Here is a 6,437-nt window from a genome sequence, read left to right on the forward strand (position 1 = left end):
GGGGGTTTAAAATGGCCACATCGAAACAATTCGTCTAAAAAGCAATATTACTATTTGACATTTATTGACATTCCGCACTTACGTAATTTACGTATGCGCAAATGTCAAATTGCAATAGTTTGTTGCGCCAGCATCTGTCACGCATAAAAATATATAGCAGAGTTGAAATGCCAAATAAAAAATAATAACCTGCTGCGCGGACAGTGGAAAGTGCGGCTCCGACGGGGTGGCCGTAGACGCGTTGGGCGCCGACAAGCCGCTTATATTCCCTTCGATCGTGTCAGTTTTGTTTACATTGCTTGTCAGTCCCGAGTAGATCACATTAAAAATAAATAAAGTAAAAAAAGCAGCGACCGCCATCTTGCCTGCACTGTCAAAGTATACTTAGTTGTTATTTTAGTTCATAAAAATCTTTATAAATCTTCCAAAAATTAATTCTTATGCGCATTATTCGTTTGATTGTTTCGAAAGTTAATAAGGTTAAGATTTAATTGTGCATGTAACATCAAGTATGTATTGCAGATTACAGTCTCAGTATATTAATGCATACATACAGGGTGCTGGTAACACCGTACCGAACACAGAGGGGGATGATTCATCCCATGATTCTTTGTTGATATCAAGTAGAATTTTCCGTCGCAAAATTTATGAAAATGATAGTATTTTAAAAATTACTTTTAGTTCAGTTCCATTTTGAAAACAATCAAACAAATAGTGCGCGTAACAATGAGACTTTCGGATGATTTATAAAGAATTTTATGAAACAGAATAACAACTATAATTTTACAGTGTAGGCAAGATGGCGGCGTTGCATTATTCGTTTTTTTTAATGCGCTCTACTCGAGACTAACAAGCAAGTAAACAAAACGCAGTATACCAATGCCGTAAAACTGAACCTTCACAAGCTATTTTACTATGTATGTGTATGTTGCGTACTGGGGTTGGTTCTCACACTTTTGATGAATTTCAGAAACGCAGTGTACGTACGCAGTGCCTACTTTGCTACATTTTAAAGGGATATTATTATCGCAGCACTTCCCCGTGCGTAAGAAAACTCACAAACAGAAAATTAAATCGAAATAAATTGCAGACCTCCGGACGCAATCCCGTCACAGTCAAGACTTTATAGTAGATAACATTATTTATTTACTACTTTTATTATGAATGATTTGATTTAGCCATTGCATAGCCCGAATGTGTAAACTAGATCTAACAAGTTCTAGAACTATCTAAATACGACAATGAACAGCGCTGAGAAAATAATAATTTTCGGTGTTTGATTTCTGTAAAAATTACCGCAAAAAAAACATATAAAATGATATCAAAACGAGGCCTAGCTAGCACTGTCAAAAATCATTCAGAGCTCTTCTAGCTCTACGCGCCCTAACTCTACAAGCACTATCTTAACAAACTCTACACCTTAATCAAAATAATTTGTCTTGGCCGTTTCGTTGTTAAAAAAGCTATTGTAGGAAAATGATGTGAACAGTGAATACCACAGATATTGAAATGTAATACATTGTTTCCCTTGCGGCCACGTGACGGTAGCGAAACAGCCAAGCCAAAATATGTTTTGACTGAAAATATTAAGACCTTAAGATTAGCTATGTATGAGGCTGCTGCTTGTACTTCTGCTGTCGTTTTGTAATTGTATTGCCCTTGCGCTTGTGTTGGCTCGTCTTGGCGGAGACCCTGTCGTGCCTCCGGATCTTATAAACCGCGAATTGTTTTTGAAAATTCGAAGGTCTTTCATAATGATATCTACTAAGTATAAAAAAACGTAAAAAAGCAAAAAGTAAGTAGTAGTGTAATAATTATAATGTAATTTGCAATTCATATCTGTAATGGACAAAGGGACGGAAATAAATGATATTTAAGTACCTACTTATTATTATTTATATTTTTATATTATTATTTATTTTTATTTACATAATAAGTACTTAACTGATCTTTTTTCTTTTTCAGTCGTCATTTACCTATAGTCACTTTTGGCAAAAGTGGAAGCGTGTACCACTCAGGCCACATCTTCACCTCGTCAGGTGATCAAACTCGTATTTAAAAAAAATAATGTTCATTTTCATTTGGCTTAAGTGCCGAGTGCGAGTCGTTCGTTCGCCGTCATGATGTGCGAGGCGCGCTGGTCGCCCTGCAGCCACCCCAGCCGCTGCAGCGAGTTGAGCGACAGCAGGAACTGGTAGCGGGCCATGTACCTGCGGGCAGGCGGACTCGTGGTGGCGGGCGGACACCATTACGTGGACAGTCGGTCACAGTCGGTCACGGGCGGGCAGACCGTCTGTCACAGTCGGTCACAGTCGGTCACGGGCGGGCAGACCGTCTGTCACAGTCGGTCACAGTCGGTCACGGGCGGGCAGACCGTCTGTCACAGTCGGTCACAGTCGGTCACGGGCGGGCTGACCGTCTGGTACAGTCGGTCACAGTCGGTCACGGGCGGGCAGACCGTCTGGCACAGTCGGTCACGGGCGGGCAGGCAGCAGCACACAAGGATCTTGTGGCACTTGGATGACATTAACGAGAGGGTGCTGAACTGCTGATGTGTGACATTTCTATTTATTTATTTAAGGAAAATCTACAGCTTAAAATACCACATATATAGATATAACACACTACTAAGATCGCAAAATCATAGAATTGAGAATAATTAAAAAAATAAATAAAAAAAAATAATGAATTTTGCGACGGAAAATTCCACTTAATATTAACTCGGAATCATAGTCTGAATCATCCCCCTCAGTATTCGTTACGGTGTCACTAACGCCCTGTATAGTTGCCATCGTACTGAGGTCATATCGTTACTCGTTTGACATTTCGACGGTTATTCAAGCTCTGGCTTTGGCCATTTGTCAATAAGATATTGAATGATGACGCACCCCTCGGAGGCGCACATCTTGTACACCAGGTTGGTGTTGAAAATCGGCGGCGGGTCCACTTTGGGCTCGGTCGGGTCGCTGATTAGCCGCAGCTCTGCAACAAACAACCACCAACGTACAACGTACACACTGACCGGCACCGGCCGACCAACACTATACAGGACTCGCTTACACAGACACTACACCAGAGATGACGGGGGGGAACTCTACAGATCTCGTTCCCGCCGAAAAATATATAGATAGAGCTGTCCAACCGGCGTGCGTGTAAGAAACGATTGATGAATGTGGAGGAAGCAACAGAACTCTGTCAGGATCGAAGCAAATGGAATGCCATACTCTCTGCTTACCCCGGTGGGAAATACGAGTGATGTATGATGTATGCCTACGAGATAATTACCTATTTTCTCATTGCTCGGGTAGATAATTATCCAAAAATATAATGCAATAGCAGAGGCATGTACAGATATGTATAAAAAGATGTTGCTTGATATTTGGATCAGACTTGTGTAGAACAATGTGGTTGTCATGTTATGTTTCTCATTGTTTTGAACGGAATAATTAAAAGTGTCTCATTTGACAGTCTTTTTTTTTATTGACGTGACTTATTGTAGATTTGCCATTCACTACTTGGCCGGACAAATGGGGAGCGCTGAAGGCTCTCACCCAGCAGCCTTCTCAGACTCAAGAAAACAGCCCTGAGGGTGCCCAGTTGGGCGCGAACCTCGTGACAGTCGTTAAGTAGCCAATTAATTGAACTAAAACACATTTGTCTTGATCTTCTCATAATTATCATCATCATCATCATCAGCCCATTAACGTCCCCACTGCTGAGGCACGGGCCTTCCCTATGGATGGATAGGGAGATCGGGCCTTAAACCATCACGCGGGCCCAGTGCGAATTGGTGGTTATTAACGACTGCTAATGCAGCCGGGACCAACGGCTTAACGTGCCTTCGGGAGCTAAGTCTATAAATTATGTAATACAAACTGGATTAAAAGAAAAGAAAGGAAAACATGAAACAGTAGGACTAGGGCCCTGTGCTGGGAGGTTTTCTGGCCACGTCTTTCCCTCAGCGTTACAGATTCCGATGTGGCAGTAGTTTTTACAGCTAGTTACATAATGGTGCTAATTCCTGTAAATACCATCTAATTTTATTTTAAGTTATATCTGTCCTTTTCTTATCCGCCGAAAAGGAAAGGGACGGGTAATCGACAAGCATAAAATTTATGGAACACACGTCAATTTTAAGCACAAATCTAAACCAACCGTCTAAAAATTTTACGTCAGTCAATAACCCGACACATTAATTTACTCATTCTTCCTAAAATTAAGAGCTGTGAATCATCCGTCCCTTTCCTTTTCGACGGATACGAAAATGATGGATATAACCTAAAATAAAATTAGGCGGTGTCTGCAGGAATCGGGGCCATGTAATTTAATTATGTTTGACGTTCAAAAAGCGCTAACTTTGTAAGCCAATTTTGAAAAATAAATATTTTTGAATTTTTTTTTTGAATTTTGAGCACGGAGGAGCTCGAGATGAAAACTTTTTTTGTGGTCACCCATCCTATGACCGGCCTTTGCGAAAGTTGCTTGACTTTAACAATCGCAGACCGAGCGCGTTTACCGCTGCGCCACCGAGCTCCTCAATCATAATTATCATATTGAGATATAAATAAACAAGATGGCGGACGTACTCTCGTAATTGTAGCAGTAGTACATGTCGCCCATACAGTGGTTCTGGAACACCACGTACACGGCGAACGGGCCCTTGAACCTGCAACAGACACCTGGGGTGGGGCTGGCTGGACCGTCACGGACGGCGATACGGTCCGACAGAAGGCTCGGTGAGGTGGGGGTGCTTAGTTCATCTTGCGATAGATGTACCCCTGAGGATGTTGCCATGTGTGTACCTGTGCCCCTGATGCCGGCCAGCAGCGGTATCAGTACTGGTCGGAGGCCGAGGAAATGGATTCTGGTAGGGCTCTAGCAAGAACATCACCGATTGGGAAATTGGTCGGTGTACTGCGGAACGGAAGGCGATTGGGGCAACCACCGTTCTACACGCCCTATCTATGGAGTAATGAAAATGAAGGCGATTACTCCACCGACAAGAGCGCAGCTCTTAAATAAAGAGAGAGAGAGTATGTACCTGTTCATCTGCATGCAGACGGGATCGTATGTCTCGGGGCAGGTGTGCGGACACTTGTGTTTGCGGTCCTCGCGTACGAACGGCGGCTTCACGATGCTCGGGTCAGCCGGCATGGTGAGCCCGCCGACGCGCGGCAGGAACAAGCCTTTGGGCCGCGGTGGGCTCTCGCGCAGCACCGCCGCCCCCGCCGCACCTTCCGGCAAACAACGCCGGTGTTTTAGTTAATCGTTTCGTCGTGCGTCGAGGTCACGGGCTCGGCGATCGAAATCATCTAGTCCAATAGCAAATTGGTAGGCGTAACCATAGCAACAACGATCTCGAGCGAGTCTAACAGCGACGATTTCCCGATCTTGATACCCGAGCCCGTGAGCTTGACGCGTCGGGAGGATAATCCTACGAAAACGTCATTTGTCACAGTGATGTTTGAGCCACTTGTTATGTCTTTTTTTATTTCTGTTAATACGCCTAGCTATCCAAGGGAAACACACCAAAAAGACTTTCAGCATCATCATTGGCCTTATACGCGTCTGTTTCAGACGATTTATGACGACATTGCCTCGAAGAAATGCACTTTCTTTCATGGCTGTGCAAGCCAACCCTAGAACGGCAAACTCTACCGAACACTCTGCAGTTGGAAAAAGAATTCAGAAGCTGACCACGTGAGTGTTTCCCTTTTTCTTTGAGCTGGGCTATTTTCAGGTGTATGGGGACAGCGCAAGTGGTTAGGATTCTTCCTTTCCTTCATCTTTTTCTTTTCCGCATTAATTTGTATCATACATGGAGAATGTATGGAGATGGTGCACACCAGCGCGCTCCTGTCAGTATTGTCCCAGAGCCGCATATTTTGACTGAGAGTTACGGCGGTAGAGTTAGAAGCTTGGCTCTACGTGAGATCTGTTAACTTTTTGGTGGTAACTTTATGGTGTCGTCTTGGCTACATTTTACTTTTTCTTTTTTGGTGGGATACACAACGTTTGAGATAATAATTAGGTAGTTCAGACAGTAATGAGATGCAGGTCGGTCAGTGGTACACCATTATAATGTGGTGTCCTGTTTTTCTACAGTTTTGCTATTCTGGCCATCTGGGGCCCGAGCACGACGCATATTGACATTAACTTAATAAAAATATATTAAGTTAAGGAAGTAAAACCCGACTAGCGAAAAATCGAGCTTTAAAAAGTATGAAATAAGAAAATAATTCTCTGAAATTGTTACGAATAGTGATGTTTAGGAGATAGCTGTGGTCGTATGCCGTGGAAACAAATATTAGGACAGATTCGGAATAATTGCAGACACACCCATACACATACATATAGCAGTCAAAAACATAACCCTCCTATTTGCTTCGCCGCACTCGGTTACATTGTGATTTAGGTAATTAATTACAAACAAAACC

Source organism: Pectinophora gossypiella, chromosome 29 (assembly GCF_024362695.1).
Source record: "Pectinophora gossypiella chromosome 29, ilPecGoss1.1, whole genome shotgun sequence".
Classification (NCBI taxonomy): Eukaryota; Metazoa; Arthropoda; class Insecta; order Lepidoptera; family Gelechiidae; genus Pectinophora; species Pectinophora gossypiella.